A 27,067-nucleotide genomic window follows, 5' to 3' on the forward strand; every position below is an offset into this window, starting at 1 on the left:
CAACTATTCCACAGTTGTTTTTCCAAGAATCGCAGAAACACAGAAGGGTTTCTGTTGGAAGGGACCTTAAAGATCATCGGGTTCCAACTCTCTTGTCATGGGCAGGACACCTTTCACTAGAGCGGGTTGCTCCAAGCCCCACCCAACCTGGATTTCCAGTGGGGAGGAAGAGTCTGTCCAATCCATCAGATGAGTGACACCAAGCTCAGTGAAGACAAACTCTGTCGTCATCAGCCTTACCTCAGACTAGATCTAGAATATGCTGATTTGGTCCCCCAATTACTGTCAGGAGTTTCCCCAGACTCTCCAGGTCCTTTGCGTCCTCCCACCACAAGTTTTGAGGAAGCAAAGCCAGCATGGAGATGTGACACAAGTCTGCAAAGTGGCTGAACAACACGAAGGGCACACGTGTCACTGCAATAAATACAAATCTCAAGAAAAGCACAACCTGAGCCCAAACCCACTGCTGTCCAGCAAGGACTCCCATCTTGTCCATGTGTAGAAGTAGAAAAAACGTGAAATAGATACTAGGACAAAATAAATATTACGGAAGAAATTCGAAGAAATTCCTCCCTGTGAGGGTGGTGAGGCCCTGGCACTGCTTGCCCAGAGAAGCTGTGGCTGCCCCATCCCTAAATGTGTCCAAGCCAGGCTGGATGGGGCTTGGAGCAACCTGGGATAGTGGAAGGTGTCCCTGCCCATGGCAGCAGTTAGAATGAGGTGATCTTTAAGGTCCCTTCCAACCCAAATCATTCTCTGATTCTATTTTTCTGTGAATATTGCTCTGGTGACACCCACGATCATGTGCAATTCCCCATGGTAGAGATCTTCTGCCTTCCCTAGAGTGGTGTCTCTCACTTTTCTAACATTTATTCTATCTGAGAAAAAGAAAAATTAAACCAGAAAAAAAAAATAAACAAAAGCCAAACTTGAAAGTGACAAAAAGCCCCCACAGAATCCAAAATAAATTTTAAAACCTCCTAAATACAGAATCTAGGGGAACTTTTTTGTTGCCACCTAGACCCCTTCCAAAGGGTTCACATGCCAATCTAATAATAAAGCTGTCATATGGGGTGATGTGATTTTAGCTTTCAAGCTGAAGGTTGCTATGGGAGGCTGTTCCCAGCAGCAGCGCTGCACAGCATTTGTAAAAGCCCTTTCCAGCATCAGACTTTTGATTTTTGAGTAGGAAAAAATTCACTACTTTTGTTTTTAAGAAGTCCCATAAAAAGCAGCAGTGCTGGAGAAAAATGTAGAGAAAAGAAGTGAAATAAAAAATGGGGCTGTAATTCAGATGCCTGTAGAAATGTGGATGCACTAAAATCCCAAAGCTAAAGCACCAGGAAAACCTAATTTTTTTCAAATCGGTGCACATCAGCTGAGTTGCTGCATTTGCCAACACCAGGCTTGCTGGGATGTGGCAGAAGTTAAAGACAATCAGATGATCCCAGGTGCTGTATGAACGAGGTGCAGAAATGGGAACAGTTATCGCAGTGCCTCTGCTGAGGGCTTCTCCTGTGCACTGAGATCTTGACTCAGATAAAAATGAGGCATCACTTCACAACAGGTTGAGGAAGTTTACCCAGCTTTTTAGAAATAAAAAAAAAAAAAATAATATATACAGGGATTTGTGCAAGGAATGAAATATTATGTGTGTGTATATATATACACACACACACAGAGTTATGTAAAGCTGGTCAAACACAAATGACTCTCTTAAAACTAACAAACAAGTAAACACAGAAGATATTTTCCACAGCAATCTGTAAGATTTAGGAGACTGTTACAACCTGCAGGATTTACAGAGGAAACACAGTAAGAAGGAGGATTTAACACAAGGATAGAGCCCTGAAGCAGCAGGAGGAGATGCAGTCGCTTTTTACCTTTACACAATGAGGTGAAGACTCTGAGTTATAAAAGGCTTTCAATTCATGTTGCCAAAGCCTCCAGTCATTAAGAACCTTAAATCCTTGCAGGTTAAGTAGAGTTGGTAGATGAGATCTGTGGATGGGGATGAATATCTAGAGAGCAAACACATCCCAACTGTAGATGTGAGAGCACAGGAGAGCACACAGCCAGCTCCCTGCCCATACCCAGGATATGGAGAATGGTGACGATCAAGATCATTCAGTTCCAATCCCTGCCATGGGCAGGGACACCTTCCACTATCCCAGGTTGCTCCAAGCCCCGTCCAACCTGGCCTTGGACACTGCCAGGGATGGGGCAGCCACAGCTTCTCTGGGAAACCTGTGCCAGGGCCTCACCACCCTCACCAGGAAGAATTTCTTCCCGATATCCCATCTAAGTCTGCCCTCTGTCAGTTTAAAGCCATTCCCTCTTGCCCTGTCACTCTATCCCTTGTCCAAAGTCCCTCTCCAGCTCTCTTGGAGCCCCTTTAGGCTCTGGAATGGACTCTAAGGTCTCCCTGGAGCTTTCTTTTCTCCAGGCTGAATTCAATTATTTTTTGCCTCAAGTCTTCAGTGGGAAGTGCTACAGTGACACCACTGAGATATTCCTTCTTCATCAAGAGCCAGGAGGCAAGAAACCCTACAGACAGATTCCAAGCAGAAATTTCTGTGATGTCAAAGGTTTCGGACCCAATGTAAACTCTGATGGAAGCTACACACAGGTGAAATCTTAAAACAAAAGAAGAAAAACTGATTTGAGTCTAATGTTCAGATAAGCAACTGAGATGCTGCAGCAGAGAGATTTCCCAAGCACAGATCCAGCTTGGGCCCTGAACCCCACTGATTTCACAGTTTCTGTGTCTGAGACAAAATATCAACAAGGAACGGAGAATCTTTTGTGAACAAAAGCTTTTACCAGAACATACAAATAACCCAAACAGAACCCCTGACCAACAAGTCAGAATTTGTTTAAATGTCCAAACTCCAAACATCAGAAGCCCATGGTACCAAAACAAGAGCCATCACTGAGATGCACTGACTGCAGTGGCACTTCCAGGCACACATCATTCAATTAAAGTTATTACATTAATTTTGGTTTTTTGCTCAAACAGGACCAAATTATTGCAGAAGACCTCACTATCAGCCCAAGGCTTTGAAACGCAGCCAGCCCACCACCACCCACCCACCCTCCACATCCCCAAAACTCCTCCTTCCCCAGCACTCTGCTAATAAACTCAGGGATGTCCTTCCCAGAGGTCTCAACGCCTTGTCAGCAGAAATTCAAATCAATCCAGCCCTGGAAGCAGCTGCAGCAAATAGCTCAATCACGTTCATCATTTTAACTTATCCTATTTATGAATCAGGTCAAGCTTGAAATCTCCATTTACATTATCAGCCTTCATGATATTAAGATAATCATGCAGAGGACTGATCAAAGGTTCCTCGTAACTTTGGAGTGCAGGAATTACCATACAATAACACTTTATCTACTCCACTGTCCTTTGTGACTGTCAAGAATACTTTCTTCCCTAGAAAATAGGACAAGGAACAACATGCTGAACAAGAAGGCGCTGCCAATACTAAATCTAAGAGTAACAGGGCAGTGGGTACTGTACACACATCTCAAAAAAAACCACGAAGATCACCATTTTTTAAAACAGAACAGGTTGGGCAGGGCTTTGAGTAACCTGGTCCTGCCCCTGCCCATGACAGGGGGTTGGAACTGGATGGTCTTGAAGGTCCCTTCCAACCCAAACCATTCTGGGATCCCAATATCTGCTGAAAGTCTCTGAGAAAAACAGAGACCTTCAAGCTGCCTTGAATTACCTTTATTTTATCTCGCCTGTATGAAAGGACACTTTGATTTTTCCAGACTAATACTGAAAATCACCTGAAATGGTTCTCTAAGGGGCCTCAATTTCTCTCAGCCCTGCTTTGATGGGAAGATGAATCCTGCAGCCTCCTGACACCCAGAAATACTCTGCCAATGCTCTTAAAGCCCATTCTCTGTTGTCCCTCCTGCAGCTGCAGCACCTGCACAGCATCACCAGGTCACTGCTGCAGATCTGACAACAACCACCAAAACATAAGAAAAAAGCAATTCCCATCTTCTCAAGGAACTTTCATTCTGCTGTTCACCTCGAACTCGCTGTTTTTCTCCCTACAACAAATAAAATGTAGTATCATTCTGCTATTTTTGTGAAGAGATGTTTTATCCAGAGTTTGGGCAAAGGGAAATAATCTCTAACCTGATTTTAAGATTATTTAAAGAGGGTAAAAAAAATAGAAGGACATACACTTGTAAAATAGTCTTATGTGGGGAAAAAATACAGGAATACTTTGTTGGAAGTGCTTCACTTCTGATACCAGCTATTAAGAATGTAGATATAATCCTTTATTTATCTCATTTGCAGCAAGAAAACTCTACACACAGAGAAAGAAAAATCACATGGGATATAATCCAACAACAAGCTCCCCCATTAACTCGAGAACGATGTTCTATTGAATATTTCAAGCGTGATTACACTGTAACAAAATGGCACCATGCCACCAAGTCCTGTAAATTATTTTCTCTCAATACTTCCCTTCCTTGCAAAGATACCAGGAGGCTGGATAAAAAAAAGTTCTCCTGGATCAAAATAAAAGGCACAGAAGAAACAAGGAGGATCCTTCAAGTGACCATCCCAACGTTTGTCCCAAAGTGGAAAGATGACCTTAGCAGTTGGTGTTGCACCTTCTAGGCAGGATCTGGGCTGGGAACTATTGTCCCAAGGGGTTATTTTCTGCAAAGGAATTAAATACACAGGATGTAAAATGATGGCAACCTGCTCCAAGTCACAATTTTGAATGCAGTTAATGCTTCTGCTTCAATTTTAGGGCTTCCAGTGGTAGAAAAATTTCACCTTAGTTTCTCTAATGTGGAAAAACACCACAAACTGCAAAGATGAAAGCTCAGAACAGCTCCCTGGGTGATGCATGAGCTCAGAGGGATCTCAGGTCCAGTGAGCTTTGACTGGGAATCATGGCTGTCTTTTTTCCAGTCATGACTTAAGGAGGCAGCAAACACAAACAGAATCACAAATATTGCCAAGTCCAGGTAGCGAGGCTGTAACACAGCTAATTAAATACATTGTCAAAGATTTTCCGATCATTCAAAGGATTGGGATGTGCAAGAAGAGGCTTTCGGGGGTATGAACAGCAGCCAGAGTGCTGAGTGAGCACATCTGAAAGCGGTAAACACTAACATGGATTCACTTTAAATTCCCTGAACGTGTTAGGGAACAGAGAAGGGAGAAAAAGCCAAGTTCACCCACATAACTGAAGTGTTATGTCTACAACTCACTACTTGAGCCTGAACATAGAAACGAACACAACCAGGATAAGCAACCTGGTCTAGTGGAAGGTGACCCTGCCCATGGTGGGGGTTTGGAACTGGATCATCTTCAAGGTCTGTTCCAACCCAAACCATTCTGTGATTCTGTGATCATGGGGGACATCAGTTGATAGGCAAAGAAGGGGGATGACATGTCAATTCCCTCCCAGAAGCTCATGGTCTCCAAAATGCCAACTCACTGCCTTCTTGAGCATGTAAGATGATTGTTCCTCTTATTCAGAAATTTTACCTCAATATGGCTTAGAATTATCTACAGTAGGCCAAATAAATGTAAAACAATGACAGAGAGGAAGTGTTGTAGCAGGCACACTCCTAACAGAAACTGAAGCCAGCGAAAGGAACTGGATGTCATCACTGGCACCTCAAAAAGAAACTTTGCCCAAGGCTAATCCTTTCAGGTGAGCAATGGCACGCATAGGAAAGAAGACAATAGTATAAAGACTATTATAAGGAAAAATATAATTATTATAGATCACTATAACATAAAATACACCACTCAGAGGGTGGGGAGGCCCTGGCACAGATTCCCCAGAGAAGCTGTGGCTGCCCCATCCCTGGAAGTGTTCAAGACCAGGTTGGATGGGGCTCAGAGCAACCTGGTCTAGTGGAAGATGCAGGGGTGTTGGAAATAAGTGATCTTTAGATCCCTTACAACCCAAACCACTGTAGAATTCTATGAAAATTATAAGGTAAAAGTGGTGGTGCAGTGTCATTTGATTCTTAATCTTTTTAATAGCGAAGTAGCTCAGAAAATGTTGAGAGATGAAGACTTGAAACGCTTCTAGCCCCATGGAGACTGGGCAGAAGAAAGGAATCACACTGAAACAGTGAGTTTGATTTGGAAACTGGCACCAGATACAGCAGAAAAAGACTCAATAAGAAACAGTTTAGAGAAAAATCTCTCAGCTTCCTACTACATACTAGAAAAAAAACCCAGCAAATCTCCCTCAAGAAAAAAAAAGTCAGGAAATAGTAAAGAGATGAGAAAATCTGTTGAATAACTGACCTATAGCACAGCCTTCGGAGGCCAAGAACTCCAGGATCCAAAGGCACAGGAAAGCACGTAACAAGACCAGCCAAAGTTGCCATAACTAAGTTGCAACATGAAATGCTGAAGCCAAGCCTTAACAATTTACCATCAGGAGAAACCCAGGGAGGAATCATCACCACATTTGCATACCAGGACATTGCTTGCTCTTCTTTTGAGCACGTTATTACTGATCACCATCCAAAAGAGAGATTCTTGAACTAAATGAAGCCTGTGGCTCTCTAGGCAATTCCTAGAGTACTTATAATTAAAGGCACCATTAAGCCTTCAGAGAAGCAGATGCCAATCCATGTCAAAAGTTACCCAGCTGAGCAGGGTCTAATTACACTGAATTCAAGAGATACATCACATCCCCAACAGATGTCGTTTCATAGGAAGCTTTTTCTATATCTCACAATCTTAAGATCATTTGAGATGTTCTCCCTTTTCTTTAGACAAGAAAAGACCATCCAGAGTCATCTGCCTGCAAGCTTAAGATGGGGTAAGTGGCAAACAGAAGAAAAAGACACTGATACAGTGGGGAAGCCAATTTGGAAAAATACATTTTTTTAAGTTTACATGGAGAAACAATTCCTTCCTTCCCATTTCACACTTTTTTTTGGTGGTAGGATGATATTTTGGGCTCCCTTTTTTTGCATGTTTATTCAGGGTCTGTACAGCCAAGCAACTGCACATTCTTGTGAACTAGTAAATGCTACAAGCCCAGTTCATCCATTCCCAAAAAAGAGTTTTATGAATGATGCAAAACAACAATTAAGAGCCATGAAAACGGTTCTTGCACAGCCTGGTCCAGGCAGCAGAACAACCCAAACTACCTTTTGGATTAAGACACTGATCAAGTTTTATCCTCTGCATTTAAATGGGAAAAGAGAGTCCAAATCAACTCAGAAGCAACCATCATAGAAGATACTAAAAATATTACCATCTAAACACAGAAAGGTCAAAAAATAAATTCTTAACTGCCTGCTCAACATAACGCAGGAAGCACATCTATTCTTAAGCATTCACCAAGGCCAGTGATTTTGGGAAAAAGACAGATGGGAGGATATGTAGGAGAATATGTTCTCTGAATACTTCCACAAATAAGCCTATTTGACTTGACTACCAAAAGTCAAGAGAGATGCTGTGTCACAAGGGATGCAGAAGTCACAGGAGATGCATTTCTTGACATTCCCCTCCAGGAGTGAGATCTTCTTGAGCAGAGAGAGGAGTCTTTACTACTTGTTCCCATGGCACTGCCTCCAGACACTCATCCTATAGTTTTCTTATAGGTTTAAACAAAATGGCCCCATGGCTCTGGAGTGTCAGATGTCACTTTTTCAGCCTTTCCCAGCAACATGGTGATGATCATCACAAAGACTGACAGTGATATGAGAATCATCAGTGGTCTGTACTGAACTCCCCTTTTGCTGGTCCCATTCTCCTGCCTTTTCAGCTGCTCCTGTAACTTGAAGCTGTTGGATAACTTCAACAAATTGGAGAAAAGAGAAAAATAAATTTTAGAAATCCTAAACTATAGTTATCAGCCTGAAAATCAAGGGAAATATTAGGGGTAGGAACACTTCTCCTATGAAGACAGGCTGAGACAGCTGGGGTTGTTCAGCTTGGAGAAGAGAAGGCTCCAGGAGACCTCAGAGCCCCTCCCAGTACCTAAAAGGGGCCTACAGGAAGGGTGGAGAGGGACTTTTTGCGAGGGCATGGAGTGATAGGACACAGAGGAATTGCCTTAAACTGAAGGAGAGTGGGTTTAGATGGGACATTAGGAAGAAATTCTTCCCTGTGAGGGTGGGGAGGCCCTGGCACAGATTACCCAGAGAAGCTGTGGCTGCCCCATCCCTGGAAGTGTCCAAGGCCAGGTTGGATGGGGCTTGGAGCAACGTGGGATAGTGGAAGGTGTCCCTGCCCGTGGCAGGAGTTTGGAACTAAATGGTCTTTAAGGTCCCTTTCCAACCCAAATTATTCTGAGATTCTGTGATTCTATGAATCAAGGAAAGAAAGATAATTAGCACCAGGGTGGAGAAACAGACCAAACCACACTTGCAGCAATTACCCAGTGAGTGGATAATCTATGAGAAAACAAATGGGAAACCAACCAGGTTTATGGTTTCTCCATGGTGGTGGAGGTGGCAAGTAGACACAGAAAGTGGCAGGTGAAGTGCCAGGAGGTGAAAGGCACATCTGTGGAGAATGAGGCGCCTTCTACTTGCTCTTCAGCAGATGGAGTGTGGAGAGCAGATGGAGATACTCCTTCTCAGGATCATGTTTTAGCCATTTCTTTCGTGACATCCTGGCTGGTGTCCCCATCAAAAGCAAGGCCAATCTTGGTGGTGTAACCAAAAGTAATGGAGTCAACCACTAATGCTCCAGTTCTGAAGTCACTTTCATGTGGCAGCACAATGTTAAAGGTTGGACTTGATTCTATAATTCTGTATTCTAAACCGGGCCATGAAGAGGGATGAAACACCTCTCCTATGAGAAAACACTGAGAAAATTTGGATTGTTCAGCCTGGAGAAGCAAAGGCTCCAGGGTGACCTTCATTGTGGCTTTTCAGTACATGAAAGGGGGAGGCTGTAAGAGAGCTGGAGAGGGACATATAGTGATAAGACAAGGGGGGATGGCTTCAAACTTAAGGAGAGCAGGTTTAGATTAGGTATTAGGAAGGAAAAATTCTTCTGTGAAGGTGGTGAGACCCTGGCCAGACTGGGAGGGCTTGGAGCAACCTGGTCTGGTGGAAGGTGTCCCTGCCCATGGCAGGGGGTTGAACGAGATGATTTTTAAGGTCCATTCCAACCCAAACCATTCCATGATTACACGATTCAGCAACTTAGGTTTCTCATATACATAATCTGACAAGCATCAGAGTATCAGTGTACTGCATCCCAAAAACCCCCTGTAAGAAGCAGATGTCCCACAACCAGAGGCCTGAAGACTCTGTTCTTGCTTCTCAAGTATCCTGTGCTCAGCCAGAAAATTACAGTTTGTTTCCAACATAAATCTGTTGTGCTCCAACAAATGAATCCACCCACATTACTCTCCCATTGTTGAAGAAACTGGGACCATAATTAACAGAAAAGTGTCCTTCAGTTCAACAGTGACCTGATTTTTGTCACTTTAATCCAAAAATTAGATCTGTATCATTCATTGCATGAATTTGCTTTTCTATTCTAAGGATTTCTCGCCATCTTGACTGCAAACAAAACACAGGGTCTTGTTTGCAGTCAAGTCAGAGCAAAACTAATGAATGACAACACAGCTGGATCTCAACAGCCCTTCCGCTAAACTGCAGTGTAAAAATTAAGGGAGTGACAGAGATTACCAAGAAAAATACAGCAACACACCTGTAGGTGTCCAATCAAAAGTCATTTCATGGAGAGGGAAACAATTCCAGGTGCAGAGGAAGCATGCAAAGGAAGGCACACATAGCAGAGTTTGCATTAGTGCAGCTGCCTTTATTGCAATGACCCTAATTGGCACTTCCAGATGTGAGGCAGGAAAATCTGATGATGGGAGCATCTTCGCCTGTAACCCTAGAAAATCTAGGCTGAAGGAGACAGAGCTCTATACAAGCCGTATGTGAAGAAAAAAATAAAAATTAAAAATCCCTTCTTCTTTATTTTCCACATATTGAGCTGGTTAAAGCAGTCCACGTTCTCCAGTTGCCACCAGCAGCATTTATTTATCACCATCCTCAATTATGAAAGCAAACTCCAAGTGATAATGCACGATCTCCCTGCAAAACCAAACTGAGATGGATGGAGGACGAGGGGTATAATTTAAGACAGCTTACATTGTTCACAGTACCAGGAACACTGCATTCAGGCTGCAGGAAAGGTCATTAGTAAATTGAAGGCAGCAGAAGATAACAGAAAAGTTTACAAACAACATTTCAACAGGAAAAAAATGAGCTTTTTTGGCCATTCAGGGAAAAGAGCAACCAGAGAGGAAGTTTGGATGTGCAAAAGCCTTCCTCACTCCAGGCAGAGGAGCGAGCTCATCTCCAGTGCTCATGATGGAGCACACAAGATCTGCATCATCTGCCATCAATAGTAGCACCCAGTGTGACGGGAACCTCCTCCTTGGCAAAGTCATCCATACCAACAGAACAGTTTGGAGTCATCTCCTGCCTCGCAGATGGCACATTCCTGTTAGTGCAGAAGCCTGGGGAGCCAGGATCTCCCTGCAGCAGAGTGCACGGGATTGCTGCCCTGAGCTGGCTACGCTTCAGCTTTCAGCCTTTTTGTGAACACTACAGGAGATAAGCACTGAGACACAGGAGATAAGCAATGTAAAGAGTTCACTTCTTCCCTTCCAAACACTGTCATCTGATGAAAACACAGTTTCTCAAGTAAAGGGGAGACTCTTTAAGTTGTTTTTTGGAAGAACACAATGGAAGTCTGCACTGACTATAACCTGGTCTACTGGAAGGTTCCCCGCCCATGGCAGTGGGTTGGAATGGGATGGTCTTTGATGTCCCTTCCAGCCCAAACCACTCCATGATTCCGTGATTCGATGCCATCAACAGACAACTGACACACATTGGCTTCAGTGGGTTCTCCATGGTTCCAAATCCAGTTGGGAATTTTAAGGAGAAGAGTCTTTCTTGTGAGGAGAGACTGCAGGAGCTGGGCCTGGTTAGTCTGGAGAAGAAAAGACTGAGAGGGGATCTCATCAATCCATACAAATATCTCCAAGGTAGGTGTCAAGAAGATAGTGCCAGGCTCTTTTTATGGTCCTTAACAGGATAAGGTCAATGGCCATAAACTAAAACACAGTAAGTTCCACCCCAACACGAGGAAGAACTGCTTTCCATGGAGGGTGCCAGAGCACGGGAACAGCTGCCCCCACCCCAGGGAGGGAGCAGATTCTCCCTCTCTGGAGACATTCCAAACCCACCTGGATGTGTTCCTGCGTCACCTTCTCCAGGTGACCTTGCCTTGGCAGGGGGTTGGATTGGATGAACTCCAGAGGTCACTTCCAACCCTGAAGATTCTGTGATTCTGTGAATATATGAAGAAGCTCAATCAAACAGGCTGAATCTCACCCTACTTTCTAAATTTGGACTATCCACATGGACACGCTTGCCTCAAAACACCTGAGGATGAGGTGGCTACACAGGTAGCCACCCTGTCCTCACAGAGGTGCTACTTCTCATAATCGAGTTCCTGGACATTATCATCAGTTCCACTTCCAGGGGAGGAGAGGGCATACACCAAATATATGGAATGTTAGGTAATTCAGTTATTTTGGATCAGGAAGATTAAGGACAATGTCCTAAATGCCCAACTTTCAGAACATCTTGAAAAAAAAAGACACACGTCCCTTCTAATCTGTTGTCTGGTCAACAGAAGGCTTAGCAGCGATAAAGCCACACATCTCTGTTCTGCAACACACTGAGAACTACAGAAATCCACAGTGAATTCCCACCCATGTCCCCTACAAAATGCTTCCCACCATGATAACCCCTGTTCCCCTCCTCCATATCCCCATATCTATCAGAACCTCTCCACGTCCTCCCTGTATCCATGGACACTCCCTCCCTCTTCAGCTCCGAGTAGCATCCATGCCTCAATTTGTTCTCCAAAGCATCCACAGCTTTGGAAGCAGAAAACAATGGGTTATCTAGACCTGGACACGTGCTAACTGATAGGCTGGATGATACCAAAACAACAGATAATCAGTGAATTTTCCTGAGTTTTCCTTGCGGACACTGAGATATTAAGTCCTTACGTGCTTGGCGAACAGATACATTGATGGTTGGGTGGAGGAGAAAATCAGTGAACTGTAATTTTTTCTCTGATGTGATTAACTCCATCAACCTACTTAGTGGAAGAGGCAGAAAGACATCAACAGGAGAGAGCCTTAAAGGAAGTGAGAGATTTCAAACTATCAAAAAAAGAAAAAAAAAAATTTCTGAAAACAACCCAGTGGTGCTCATCTGCTCTTACTTTCAGACCTGTGCCCCATATACTGTGCTTGTATTTAATTTTCTGGTTCACCAAGTAGAAAAATAACCCACTCCTGAGGCTTCCAGCTTTATTTACACACTTGGTTAGGACTGAGCTGAACACTCAAACCTGTCATTGAAAGTTTCAGGTGCTCCCAGCTCTGGTTTACACTCCATGAAGGCTTTGCTCTCCACATCACAATCAGAGAATTAAGGTTGGAAAAGACCTCCAAGATCATAGAGTCCAACTGTTAACCCAGCACCACCACCATGTTCACCACTAAAACAAGTCCTCAAACGCCCTATCCACACATTTTTTGAACACTTCCGGGGATGGTGACTCCACCACTTCCCTGTGCAGCCTTTTCTAATGCTTGACAACCCTTGCAGTAAAGAAGCGTTTCCTAAAATCCCATCTAAACCTCCCTTGGCTCAATTTGAGCCCATTTCTGCTCAACCTGTCACTTGACACCTGGGAGAAGAGACTGATCCCCACCTCACTACAACCTCTTTCCAGATAGTTGTAGAGAGTGATAAGGTCTCCCCTGAGCCTCCTTTTCTCCAGGAGAGAATGACACTGCCCAGAAGAAACCACCCTCCTTCCTACCATACCAGCCAAGGACCCACCATGTCCCAGTAGCTGAAACTCAGGCTCTTCAGCTGGGAATGCAGTAAGATTAATTTAACACAAGAGAAAACATAAGCTGCTTCGTAAGAGTGGAAACTGCATCTTGTCTATCCAAAATCTAAGCATTTTTAAAATTATTTTTTGGTAGGGTTTTGTTTGGAATGAATCAGACTCTGGTGTTGGCTTAGCACACCAAGGCCAAAATGTTGGACAGGGCTGAAATCCATTAATTCACTTACAAGAGAGTGGAGCCCTGACTTCTAGTGGCTTAAAACCATGCAAAAAAGCCTCTTTGGGCTGCAGCTCTGTGATGAATTAGCTCTGACAAGGAAGGTAACTCAAGACCTCCCCACAGCGCTCCCTCCCTGCCCCACACCACAACTGCCTCTCCACTCTCTTCCTGAGACAGGGACCAGAAGCTTGTGCTGTAAATCAGATCAACGAAACATTCAGTTAAAAATAACAGCCCAAACCTCCTCCATTGCAGGAGAGCCTTTCGGATCACAAATGATGAAAGCACTTTTCTAAAAAAAAGCAAGCTGAGTTGAGAGCAGTTTCTGAGAAGGTGACAAAATAAACAGCTCCGAGCCCAGCTAGCAGAACAAGGGCTGGGCTGCTCCAAGCATTGCTGGGACTCCAGAATAACCCTGGCAGTGAGAAAACAGGTCTCAATACCCCCAGTGAGTGGCTACCTAGGTCAAAGATGGTGCCTGGCTCCTATCCTGGTAATGCTGTAGGAGCAGGACATTCAGAGGACACCACCACCCTCTATTGTGAGCTATTCCTTGGGCATCTCCTTGCTCACTGGCTGTGTTATTCCTGCCTCATAGCTGGTAGACAGGGAGAAAAAGTTGGGATGCATCTTCTGGGGTCAAGAAACATCATCCTCGTGGTACCCACCAGCACTTGGCCTGTGGGGCTTGCTGAAACTGTGAGGGAAAAGAGAAGCAACATCCCTGAGGTTTCCTCCAACTATTTTTATGATGAATGCTGGGAAAGAGAAGAGGGAGTGGGGAGTAAGGTTTTTTTCCCCCTTTTTTAATGTAATCTAAGTACCCACTAAACAAACAACCAGCTGTCTTCATCCTGCAATCCAGATGGATGTCCCTCTGCAACAGGAGGATGCAGCACAGCATCTCGCCTCACATTGCCAATGCTGGGATTCAATACAGCGACTGCAGCTTTTCATGCCTTTTACAAACATCTAATTCACTCTGTATTAATCCCTCAGAGCAGCTACTCCTTCATTTTACCCTTGGAGACATCAAGCTAAAATATTCATCGGCTTGAACACAAAAACCTACAGCTCTAAGCAGTTGTTGAGGACAGAGGACGTGCTGTTACCCAGTTCTCTGATATATACAGTAGTATAACACCATCCTTGCAATAAAAGTACAGAATGAGCTTCTAAAGATGCCTTTTTACTAGATGTTTATAAGTGGATTTAGGTTTAATGACAAGCTCTTCTTGCTTATTTTCCACTTTTACTCATCCTTCTTTTTGGAGGGAGGGCGGCTGACAGGGGCTGTTCTTTCTCAAGCTCAATATTAAATAAAAGAGACCCAAAAATATATTGAAAATGCACTCTTAAGTCATGGCACAAGGCATATTTCAAATGAATGCAGCTGAAAACCTCCAAACTATCAAAAACCTATTTCAATAAGGGATTTTCACTTGCTGGAGACATTCGAGACATTGACACAACTTCCAAGTATTTGTAACTCAATTAAATTCACCAAATCTCCAGCACAGGAAGGTGAAATCTTCAGCACAGGAAGGTGACAACAACCCCATGGTCCACATTTCCTGTCTTCCCAGGCTACAGAGGGCTTCCCAAAGCTCTCTATTTTTGGGAGAGCTTTCAGGCAGTCTCTCAGCTGACTCTTGCAGGCCATGTCCAGATATCCCCAGAAATCTTTAGTATTGAAGGAGCAAACCATGGAAGCGTGCATTTACTCGTGTGTATTCCACATCTCAGCCACAACAAATCACAAACATGGAACAGGACCTGACACACACTATTTAATTTGACCTTAGACAACAACAGAGCCAAAGCAAGGTGACTCCAGTCCATAAATATTCCTGATTCCACCAGCATTGAAGATGTTCAGACCTCAAACCTTGAATGAAAATGAACAACAGCATCAAATCCCCGCAGTTGTTTTACCTTAAATAGACAGAAGGGAGGTGTTGACACTGAAGTGATGCTTTGCAGTTCAGGCAATCTGTGTTCAACTGCCAGGCTTGACTAAACTCTGGATGCAGTAGGAGAATTAAAGACAAGCCACAGTCCTCTCACCTCATCCAAAGCATCCTGAAGCTGCAAAATGCACAGGAAAGACTCCTGGTTGAATGGGATGTTACTGTGCTTCAGCACAGCACAGCAAGGAATGGACGTTCAAGTAGATTAAATTAAAATAGTCCAAAAAATCACAAACATAAAAATACACAACAATTGTAATCAAGGTGGCAAGAAACTGGCAATGTGCTCACCAGTGGAACCATTTGGGAGTTACCCTGAACCAGTTCATACCATTGATCAAGGCATTTCTTTGCATCAGCCTGCTGCAGTAGGCAGATAAAACGTGCTGTGCTGTCTACATAAAACGTGTTCAGATACATAAATCCTTGCAAAGTGTCTTTTTATTTTGAGGCAAAACCAGAAAGAATTATATGCTGCATTAAATATTTTCTTCTTTGTCCTCTTCTCAACCGTCTGCAAGATCAATTAAAGTGCTTTGCATAAAACAGGCAGGGAGGAGCATGTTCCAAAAAATAAATAAATAACGACACCACTCTTTGCTTTCAATATGATGCCTGAAAAAAACAAGCATAACGACTTAAAGATTCCCACAGTGAAAAAGAAGAAAATGATGAAGGTTTAATCATACACTTACAAGGCAACAAAATAGATTTCTCAAGTCTTAATATCTCTTGTGAAATTTTAAGCACTCAGACACAAATATTAGTAACAAGCTGCAGCAAGCTGAGTCGTTTCTCCTGCCCTCGCACAGGAATATGTGAGAGTCCCTCCCTTGCACTCACACACACATTTGCTGTTTCCATCACTTTTCTATTTGCAAAAATACCCAAATGAAACTATGAGCATTGAACCCGTTACGGTTTAACACGTTCCTCGCCTGATGGAGGTCTCGCTGTCCTGGAGCTCAGCAACCTCTCTGTCCAGCTGCATTGCAACATCTGGAAGCACCAGCACAACTTCCCCACAGGCTGACCAGCAATGGGACTCCTGGCCACAGCCTCAGCATGGAGAGACAACACTCAAACCAACTGCTCTCCCAGTTACCAGCTGGAATGGGGAGCGGGGAAAACGGGGGAGAGATCACCCCACCAAAAAAAACTCAAGACCTACTTTCTTCTCCCTCAGAATGCCCTTTTATCATGTCTTCACACCACAGGGGAGGAACTGGTTCCATAAGAAAACCCCATCATTTTAGTTTCTAAGGAATTTTTTTTTTTTAAATGAAGGTGGAGAAACACTGGCACAGGTTGCCCAGAGAAGCTGTGGCTGCTCCATCCCTGGAAATGTTCAAGGCCAGGACGGGGCTTGGAGCAACCTGGGCTAGTGGGAGGCGTCCCTGCCCATGACAGGGGAATTGGAATCGGATGATCTTTAAGATCCCTCCCAACCCAAGCTATTCTATGATTCTATGACCCCATCTGGCCCCAAAGACTTGTGCTGGCCTAGGTGGCACAGCAGGTCACTAACCATTTCCCCTTGGATTATGAGGACTTCATTGTCCCTGTCCCTCCAGCTGTGGGAGTCATCCCACTACGTTTCCCTCACAACAACTGTGCCATATTTTTCCAGCTGCAGAGTGGCTTCCAGCTTCTCCTGTCTGTCGCCCATGCCGTGGGCACTGGTGCAGATGCACTTCAGCTGGGCTATTGTTCCCACCACCTTTTTTGGGGAAGAAGCCCTAATTCCTACATGGCCATTCTCAGGCACTTCCATGGTTTCTAACACATCAGTAATCGTGGTGCCTTTGCTGCTGCAAGGATCTCCTGCTGCAGGTTCAGAGGCAGGTGTTAATCAAATGGATCTTCCCTGTTCTCCCTCATCATTCCCTGCAACTGGAATGGCAGTGGAGAACACTACTTGTGTTCCTGGTCCCTTAACCAATCAACCTCACACCAAAATACAAAAGAACTGAGAGGAGAGGGAAATCATTGCTCTACACAATTGAAATAGGAGCAAAATATCTTGCAATAATAAAATACATTTTAAAAAAACACACGAAAAAGAAAACCAAACACCCAAGAAATGAAAACAAAAGCTAAGAGGTGAATAATTCATCTAGGCAATGTGCAGTGCCCAGTATTCTACCTGAATTGCTTACATTGAAGGTTCATGGTTTAATCAGAACTGCTGGAACAAGAAAAACCAGAGTCGTAAGTACAACATTTATCTTGAGTAAACGAAATAGGTTTCTGGGTAAGGCATTTTCATCTAAAATAGGAAAAAAATAGGTTGCAGTTTGTGAAGTGACCAGCAAGGGGAGTTGGTGCCCAGAGCTTTGAGGGAACCATGCAGATGCAGTTTTGGGTGGAGAAAACTCAAATAAACAATTCTGGGGTACTGACATTGATAAAACATTGAAGACTGCCACAGGATCCTGGAGGATGATGGACAGAGAGCAGAAAATGCACTTAAAAGAGAGAGGGCTTGAGAGATACTAGAGTACAAAAATAATCATGTTTTGCTTGGAAATTGGAATTTCTGTCCCTGCAAGACTTAATGGAGAGCATGTAATGAAGAACTCTTAGAGGAAAAAGGCAAAGGACAAATGAGATCAAGTCAAGATGGAGCTTAGGATAAGAAAATAAGGGTTAATCTCAATGTACTTTTGCGTACAATATTCTGACAGTAACACAAAAAGACTTTGGCCAGTTCCTCTGGTGGCCTTGAGGAGACATCCAGGAGGGTACCAGATGTCTGGGAGAAGATGTCAGAGGACTAGGGCCAATCAGGCACCTTATCACTGAGCCCCAGAACCAGAAACAAACAGGGGAAAAAGCCATAAATAAAGACTATTAAAAAAAACCTTGCAAGGAGTGGGATTTAATAATATTATACAGCATTTAAAGCAAAATGCCAGCAGTAGGAACTCATTAGGCTCTGTATGGGGAACAGCAGCAAAATCACTGCTGCAGCTCCAGCCATGCTGGGCTCGTCAACAGAAACGGGGCCACCCCGGGCTCCAGGGCCACGGGGAGGGGCACTCAGAGCTTTCATTCCTCTGCCCCATTAATCTCATTAACCTTGTATTTACTCTGTTGTTGGTAATTACTCAGAACGTTAATAGGCACAATTTATGCATATTATTTACTGAACGTTACAAATCTCTTTAGCTCTGTGTACGAATCGGGGCTGGAGGATGCCAATGCTCCAAGTGCTACGGAAAATGGAGGTAGAGAAATTAAAAATATTTAAAAATTGAGAAAACATTTTTAGGACTCGTTTCAAATTTCTTCAATAGCTTCAACTTCTTCTTGCAAGATAGCTGATCAATTCAGATAAATATATAAAACCTATCCATTTTACTAATTCCATAATAGCATTCTAACAAGAAAAAAACAGACACTAAACCAAAAACACCCAAGAAAAGACTTATTTCCTCCTATTAAGCTGGAGTCCATAAAGCAACTATTCCAGCCATGATACAAATTACCGTTAACGATATTCCAGGTGGGAAAAACAGATGCAGTTTAAGAAAACTGTTATTGCTTTTAAAGAACTCCATAGGTTTCCCAGACACAGTCTGTTACACCTTGAAAAATGGAACTTTCACTGACCATCTGTTCCTAGCAAAGAACTCCCAGCAACTCTGGCTTTGGCCAGAAAGCCCAACTCAAAGTCAACGTACCATGAGCAGGGGACATCCCAGAGCTTAATGACCAGCCAAGATCAGATGTCAGGGGGAGAATTTGGATGGAGATCACCCAATATTAACCAGTTAAAACAAGGAAACCACTGCAAGAGCAGAAGATGGCATCCAGAGGTGAACATCTGCAAGAACGAAGCCCACAACATTCCTACACCCCCACTCCAGAGCCTGCATCTACAACATGCATCACCTCCGATGAGCTGAAAGGATATGGAGAAAACTACCCAAAATCAAAGACAAAAAAAAAAACTGAAATGAGAAGGATTATCAAGGAAAGAAAACAGCAAAAATTACCTCACCCACAATTTTATTCCGCTGTGTTGTGGAGCCGCTTGTTGGGAACTTAGTAGCAATAACCCAGTGGACCCAAGGCCCAGCTCAGCAGTATTGTTCCTGTTCAGATAAAAGAAAAAAAAAACAAATCAGATGTGAAAAGCACAAACAGGCTTTTATCTGCTCTGTTTCCCTCAGTCTGAAGCTCAGGGATTCCCAAGACTGAGGTTTTAGCCATATCTTTAGACTCAACTGGGAGTTTTCACACCCTGTGAATTTGTTAAACATATCCATCTATTAGGCAAGCTTTGCTTTTGGCCTACACAATGTGTGTTGACAATGGAACATACACACAAAAAAGGAAACAAAAGAACACTTATTCCCTTTAATTTCAGGGTGCAAACATTAGGGGATGCCTAGTGAAGCACAGCAAGTAATTTTCATTTTCTGCAGTTTGTGATTTCACATCATTGTCATTTCCCCTGCTTAGTGATGTCCTATTTTATAGTCAGTATCAGCCAGTTAAACTGGATCTGGTTTTAGTACATTTTTACTACATTTTTACTACATCTCCTGCAAAAAGAAAGCCCATGCAACTAAAGAGATTACTGAGAGAGAACCACACAACTGAGACAACCAAGTGGACCCAGCACTGGACTTTTGAATAATTTCAGGGATGGTGATTCCACCACTTTCCCAGGCACTCTGTTCCAATGCTTCACCACCCTTTCAGTGAGGAAATTTTTCTTATATCCAATCCAAACCTCTCCTGATGCAACTTGAGGCCACTTCATCTCATCAGGAACAGCCATCCGTAAGGATTCAATGACTCAGACAACTCTGGAGACTGTAATGACATCATAAACTAATTTCCCACACACACGCTTTCACAACTGATCTCTTTTTTTTGGTCCAAATTTGGAAATTAATATTTCAGAAGGAATTTAAGACACTTTTAATGCAGTTTACTATGCTTTAATAAAAAAATAAAAGAGAAAATAAGAAAAAGAATGGTTTAGGAAACTCAGGTAGAGGCACTTACACACTGTGCAAAGTAAGGAAATAGAAATATTACACTTTTTACAGTAATTATTCCTCAAAGGAAGTGTTCTAATCAGAATGCTGATATTGTGGGCCTGTTTTAAGCAGGAGGAGCATCATCACACAAGACACAACCTTCCAGACTAACCACCAAAGCTTTCTAATCCCTCCTTATGATGGGATGGTGGAGAAAGTCAAATCACATGGGATGACACTGGAGCTGAAGAGAGGAGCAAAGGATGCCAAAGGAGCTCGTGCCCTGAGTTTTTCTACCCTTAGAAAAACCACCCAATTACCCTTTCCTCCTCTTTGATTACACAATCGACTTCAACACCCTCAAAAGCCAACAGCAGAAGACCCAAAACATGGGCAAAAGTAATGATTAAGAGCCTTTAAGTACAGTTCCCAGAACCAGCTTTCAAAGGCAGGGTAAATAAGTAAGACCTTTAAATTTTAAGATGTTGCTCAGCAACACCTTGTCATGCCACATCACACAACACTTCTTCCTGTTATTTCTCTGTCCAAAGGTCAAAATTCCTCTTCCCAAGAGACAAGCCTTCATATAAAAGAGTGGTGAAACTTTTACATGCAACTAATTCAGGAACAATCCACATCTTTGTCCTGGAGACATTCCTACATATGATTTATTGCAATTTAAGGTGCGGAGGGAAATGACAAATTTTGTCTCAAATCGAGGCAAATGAAAACAGAATTATTTGTCCAGCACACACAGTCCAGCTCTGAAATCTCAAGATGCTCATGGCTACTAAGGTAGGAGTTTTTATCACCCTCATGTAGCGTAGGGATAAGCATTTTTTAACTGCCTGTACAAGCAAAAAAAAAAAAAAAAAAACAGTGGTCAGTTCAATTTTTCAGAACAAGCTAAGTCATGGCACACCCCATCCTGCCAAGTGGGGATTTGGGTCCTTAAGCAGAGAAACCTGGTGGTCCAACTTCCCAGAAATATCATTATGCCCATCTCCCAAAGCACCCAAGGCAGCCCTAGGAGGATGAAAACCAATATTGAAATGATCAAAAACACACCGCGTTGCACATGAGACTTCTTGCCCACCCATCTTCTCCTTATCTCATCCTCCCACCAGTTCCATCCTGCGAATGGATCTGTCTTCTTCTCCCATTCAGTCTTTTTCTGATGGTTTCTCTGTAGCAAGGCCTCTCCTTTGTGTCCTTCTTGCATTCTCCATACACGAATGCAAGAGGGACATGATCCTTGGTTGGCATCCACAGGGACGACTCCAGTATAGGGAGGAATTAATGACAACTCCGCCCACCTGCAGGTTTTTGGGGGGTTTTTTTAAGCCATCGTGTATGTAACTCACATGATGTGAGTGCAGGAATATCACACTAAGGCTCTGGAAAGTAAGGGCGGGTTTTCCTCGTTTCTATGGTTATGAGCAATTTTAATGACCAACCTAAATAAAAAGGCTGGAAGAGAGAGAAAGTAGGAAGGAGTGAGGTGGGTGTTTAATTTTGATTGACAAGACAGAGCAGAACTAGTTAAGATCTGTCAAGTGCTTGCTGAGGATCACAAATCCTCAGCACATTCCACAGCAGACAGAATTAGTCTAAATGCACAGCTTTACAAAAATATTTCTTATCTGCTGAGATCAGAGTTCAGCATTTCAGTTGCCCCACAGAAGGCAGCTGATGTCATAACCACCAAAGGAACCAAGGTAGGGCCAGAAAAACATTTTTATTATTTGTATTTGATTTTTAAGTATCAACATCTACAATGTCTTAATTTTTGTCTCTGGCCTCTATATATATATATATATATATATATATATATATTTATATAAAATGACAGCATTCTCAAGATTGTTAACTACCAAAACAACAATTTTAAAGGTGTTATCAAAGGCACCACTTTGGAATCACATCTGCATTACATGAAATGTTGTATAAATACAGAGCAAAGAGATAATTCCTGCAATAAAGACTTTAAAATAGGAGATTGAACGCAGAAGGAGTTGAACACAGATTTGATGGGAAATTTCAGGAAACACAATCTGGAAAGACAAAAACACTGGCATGACAGTCAGCTGTGATATTCCCTGAAGATACACCACTAAAAAACAAACTTTGGGGAAGATTAAGAACATTCCTACAAATTAAATCACCAAGAAGGAAGAAGAATCAAGAGGTGGAGACTTGGAGCATTTCATAGTCAGGAGCAGAGTTTCATGACCTTGGAGGGAAGAATCAATACCTCAGCAAGGCACAAGGCAGCATGAGAAGACTAAACCAGCATCTTGCGTTTAAGGCCTGGGAGAAGCAGGATGTACCAAAGGACAGACACAAGGAAAATCCAAGATGTGCCTGAACCAAACTTGAAATATGTTTTTCTTGTACTCACTTGGCTCTGTTGGGATGCAAGCAGGACACAGTGATCTTCACAGGGCTACACACCCGTGAGCTTTGCTGTTTTATCAAACGACGTTTGAATTTTAAGGAGAAAAAAACTCGGCAAGAGAGGACGGGGTTACAAAAGAAGGAAGTCAGCAGCTCCTGAGATGCCTGCCAACAGGATCTGCACTTAAGGCGTGCAGTTTTGGCAGAGAACATTCTCAAAATCTGATATTTAAGTCTCATGGTGTTGGAACGTATAATTAAAGTAAAAGGATACAAGTGAACTAAGATCTGATCAACACAAACTTGTATCAAAGTCAAATGTGTTCCCACAAAGACTAAGCCACCTGGTTCTTCCATGCTTCATTCAAAGAGAGAAAAATTAGCTACCAACTACTTTTATTCCCACTCAAAATCATCCCTCTCCAGCTTCTAAAAGGGATGGATTTGTAACAATCTTCAAGAATTAAAAAAGCCCAAGCAAATAAAAAGACCCCAAGCAAACCCCAAAACTCACAAGTTATTTCATTTACTGCCAGTTTCCAATTCTAGAGCAACATATTTGTTGTGATATGAACTTTTCCTTCACCCATCAGTGCCCAGGCATTGATGGGTGAAGGACACAAAGAATAATGAAAACACCTACAGATTCGTTCTTGCTCCTCAAAAACTGGAATAAATGAAAGAATTCAAATCCTTCATTGAGAAAAGCCCTGAGGAGAGGAAAGACTTGCGGATATAGGTGGATGGGAAGCTTGACATGATATTATAAATGGTAATGTGGCTGCCCCATCCCTGGAAGTGTCCAAGGCCAGGCTGGACAGGGCTTGGAGCAACCTGGTCTACTGGAAGGTGTCCTTGCCCATTGCAGAGGGTCAGAACGAGATCATCTTTCAGGTCCCTTCCAACACAAACTGTTCTAATATTCTGTGAATTTACTGCTGTTTCCTTCCCAGCAGTGCCACCTTAATAACCAAGAAAATAACAAAAAAACCCAACAAAATAAGGAATTCATATGTGATCTGATTTCTTACTGCAAGGTTTCCAACAGCCAAGCTGTCCATCACCGTTGAAAAGAAAAGTCAAAGTAGCATGGAATCAGCTGGCACAAGCTCATTTATGATCAGGTAATGCCTTGAAACCTCCCAAACCAACTCTGCTGCTATCAGAGCCACCTCTTCCTTGGACAGCGCCCAGGAACTACTCGCAAATGAAACCCAACCAAATTTATTCTGCAAGCCTGGAAATTTCAGTTACAGAGGTGACGTGACATTTCGTTTCGCCAATGCTAATCTAATGCCTTTTTAAAGGTGCATACGTTTCACCCTGTTGGCTTCCAACACTGAATTACCAGCTCTGCTAAGCTTCAGAATAAATGAGACTAGCGTGGCCTCCAGGCGAAATCCCTTTGCTGTAATCTTTATTCAAAACACACCGCTCCGGAGACTTGCATGCACTGCCAAAAATCGCCTTGAGGTTTGCTCTTAAGATGGCAATTTGCATATCAACATTTTGCTGCAGAGCTTACCCAATGTCCCCGCTATTATTTTAATACTGGGCTGTGGGCGGCCCCCTGAGCAGCTCACAGAAGTGCAGGCTAAAAATATTCCAGCCTTCCCCACCGGCTCCACACATGACCACAGCGAGCGCCGGCTTGGATGCAAAACCGGCAGTGATGGCATCCACCCGCCTCTCCAGGAGAACACGCAGGCTCCAAGGTGCTCAAAGAAACATGGCAAGAAGGAGAAAAGTAGCTCTGCATGGATGGAGGAAAAATGCACATGCACCGGAGGAGGAAGAGCGCAGAAAGAGCCGGTTTTACGAGGGAAGCTGGAGAAGTTTATCCATGTGCAAGACATTATTGGGAAAACACATTAAGAGGTAATAAAGCAGGTGAGGGAGGCACCACCTGGGATATGAATTTAAGATGATGCTGAACAGAGGAAGGGAAAGAATTCTCAAGCACAGAACAGGAGCGATGCCGGGCGGACGTGAGCACAGCCTGATTCATGCCCCAGAAGGGAGATCCTGATCCCACTGGCAGCACCATGTTGATGACAGCGCACGAAAAAACATGGATTGCAGGTTTTTCTCCTTGCTCTCCTCCCCCTCACCCAGTAAACCCCAGGCTCAGAGGTTGTAATTATTTCTGGCAAGGTGTAAACAGGTCTGGGAAATGAAACGGAAAACCGGAGCTATTTATGAGATGCCACGCAGGGAGTCGGCATTGGAGCCCAGCTACCAAATCAGCGAGTGCAAGGTCACCCTGGTCTGCTCAGGAAAGCGACTTTGCAAAGTGGTTTGCAGCCAGCCAGGCAAAATAACCAGGCTCAGTCTGCCCAGGATGGTGAGTTAATGGAAACAGAGGGTGGAGAACCACCAGAAGACATTGCTTCAGCCAACGACAAGGGTTTTATCATGATGTTGGTAGGCTTTGAGATAATGTCCATCGAGATGACATCCACTCATGATAACCATCTGCTCCTCTGGGGCGTGGGAAAGGAGCAAGGAGGACATCAAGTGCATAAATCTCCCTACACCAAAGTCATTGCAGAGGGAAGCAGCCAAAGGACTCATCTGCCTGGAACTGTTCCAGGCCAGATTGGATGGAGTTTGGTCAAGTGGAAGGTGTCCCTGCCCATGGCAGGGAGATTGGAACAAGATGGTCTTGAAGGTCCCTTCCAACCCAATTCCTTCTATGATCTGCATGTAAATGACCAGTGGAGACCACTCATCCCCTTACCCTGCAGGCCACCACTTTCTTCCAAGGAATTGGATTATTGCCCCAACCCAGGAAGAACCACAAATTTTGAAAATCAATTTCCTTTCTGCTGTGAAGAAAAGAAGGAAAGGCCAAGCCCTCCCAGCAGAAGGATCTAGGATCTTACAGCCCAATGGGACTGAAGGAGCCAGCAGCATTTCAAGCCCACAAAGCAGCCACTCAAGGAAAACTCAAAAACTCTTTTTGGTCTCACCAGGAAGCAAAGGAAAAGAGATGATCAAATTCAGGAAGTACAGGCAGTAAGGCAGTGAGTGCCCCTGGGGACAGCAGGACCTCCAGACTATTTTCTGCACACACTCTTTATATTCTGTGCTCAAATGCCTCATAAACAGGACTAGGATGCACGACCCTGTTTCTAAGTATGAGATTATACTTAAATTCTAATTAGTTTTAAAAAGGATGGCAAGCACAGCACAGTAGGAAAGGAACTGGCCAAAGAGAAAAGAGCAAGCCTGAAGACCTCAGAGCCTGTGGGACATCTGCATATATGAAAGGAAACAAAGGAACATGTGAATAATGTGCAAAAATAGAAAATAGAAACAGAAAAATGAAAATAAAAAAGCAGACCTTGATTTCCGTGCACAGGGAAGAGGATCTTGACAATTAACTTGCCAGTATTGTCATAATGGGGAAAAAACAAACCCCAACCAACCAGAATTCCAGTCTCATGATTGCCCTATGTTTGGGACAAAGGAGACAAAACCAGAGAAGCTGTGGATGTACCATCCCTGGAAGTGTTCAAGGCTGGGTTGGATGGGGTTTGGAGCAACCTGGGACAGTGGAAGGTGTCCTTGCCCGTGGCAGGGGGTTGGAAGTAGGTCCCTTCCAACCCAAAGCATTCTAGAATCCTAGGAAACCCATCTGATTCAGCTCTGAAGATGATCAACAGGAAAATATCTGCAGTGAGATTCTCAGTTTGCTTTTCCAAATTCAAAGGTGCCCTGTTTTACACAAATATTGCAATCCTGTTTTCACCACTTGCTAAGACGCCTCTCCAAGGGGCTGGTTTGGGCACTTGGCTAGGACAGAACCCATTACATTTTTAGAAAAACCACCCATAGCTACGAAACCTCCCTGTGGTGCATGATCAAAACTTAGGAGGGCTTTGGAAAGCACACAGTTGTTCTCTAAAATAGAAGTGTCAAAAACTTTGGACAGCATTTCTCAGGCTTCCACACCCACATTTTGCCACCTATTTCCATCTTAGAGCACTTGCTGTTCGTGGAAGCTGAAGGTCCTTGACACTGAGAAATCAAGCCTCTAACATGCAGTGGCTTCAACACAATTTAAGCACCACTACTTCCATTATTTTAGATTTTTTTACCATATTTATCATTAGTAAAAGTAGATTTAGTAAAATGACTTTTCACCATCACCACAGTTCTGGACAGCTTTAAAATCTGCATGGGATAGTCTGTAAGAGGATGGGGAGCATCAGGAGGTTGGACAAACTTCCCTGATCACAGCTATGAGTATTCACCATGGCCTCACCCTGCCCACATCAATCCCACAGCACCTTTGGCAGAGAAAAAACTAAAACTTTCAATTCTTTAAAACAAAGGCCAAAAAAACAGAACATAAAAGCAAACAAAACCACATCCAGTATTATTATATATATGTGAATTTTATATATAGCATCTTATGCACTGTATTACAGAAATTACTTGTTAATTTAATAATAGACATATATTTGTAAGCTTAATTTTTCATGTTTTTTCACTGAGCATCCACAACCTGCAGCAGAGTATTTGATGGGACTGATATTAGGGT

At 43.3% G+C, this 27,067-nt stretch overlaps 1 protein-coding gene across 1 annotated transcript in view; it reads right to left on the reverse strand.

Annotated features, from left to right (window-relative positions):
* TSNARE1 (t-SNARE domain containing 1) overlaps positions 1–27,067 on the reverse strand; it is a 468,220-nt gene that overhangs the window by 432,814 nt on the left and 8,339 nt on the right. Inside the window, exon 2 of the mRNA XM_032134539.1 lies at positions 19,131–19,224. The gene's annotated coding sequence lies outside the window, so the exon portion shown is untranslated. The remainder of the gene's footprint in view (positions 1–19,130; positions 19,225–27,067) is intronic.

This window comes from Corvus moneduloides, chromosome 1 (genome assembly GCF_009650955.1).
Source record: "Corvus moneduloides isolate bCorMon1 chromosome 1, bCorMon1.pri, whole genome shotgun sequence".
In the NCBI taxonomy this organism is placed as follows: domain Eukaryota; kingdom Metazoa; phylum Chordata; class Aves; order Passeriformes; family Corvidae; genus Corvus; species Corvus moneduloides.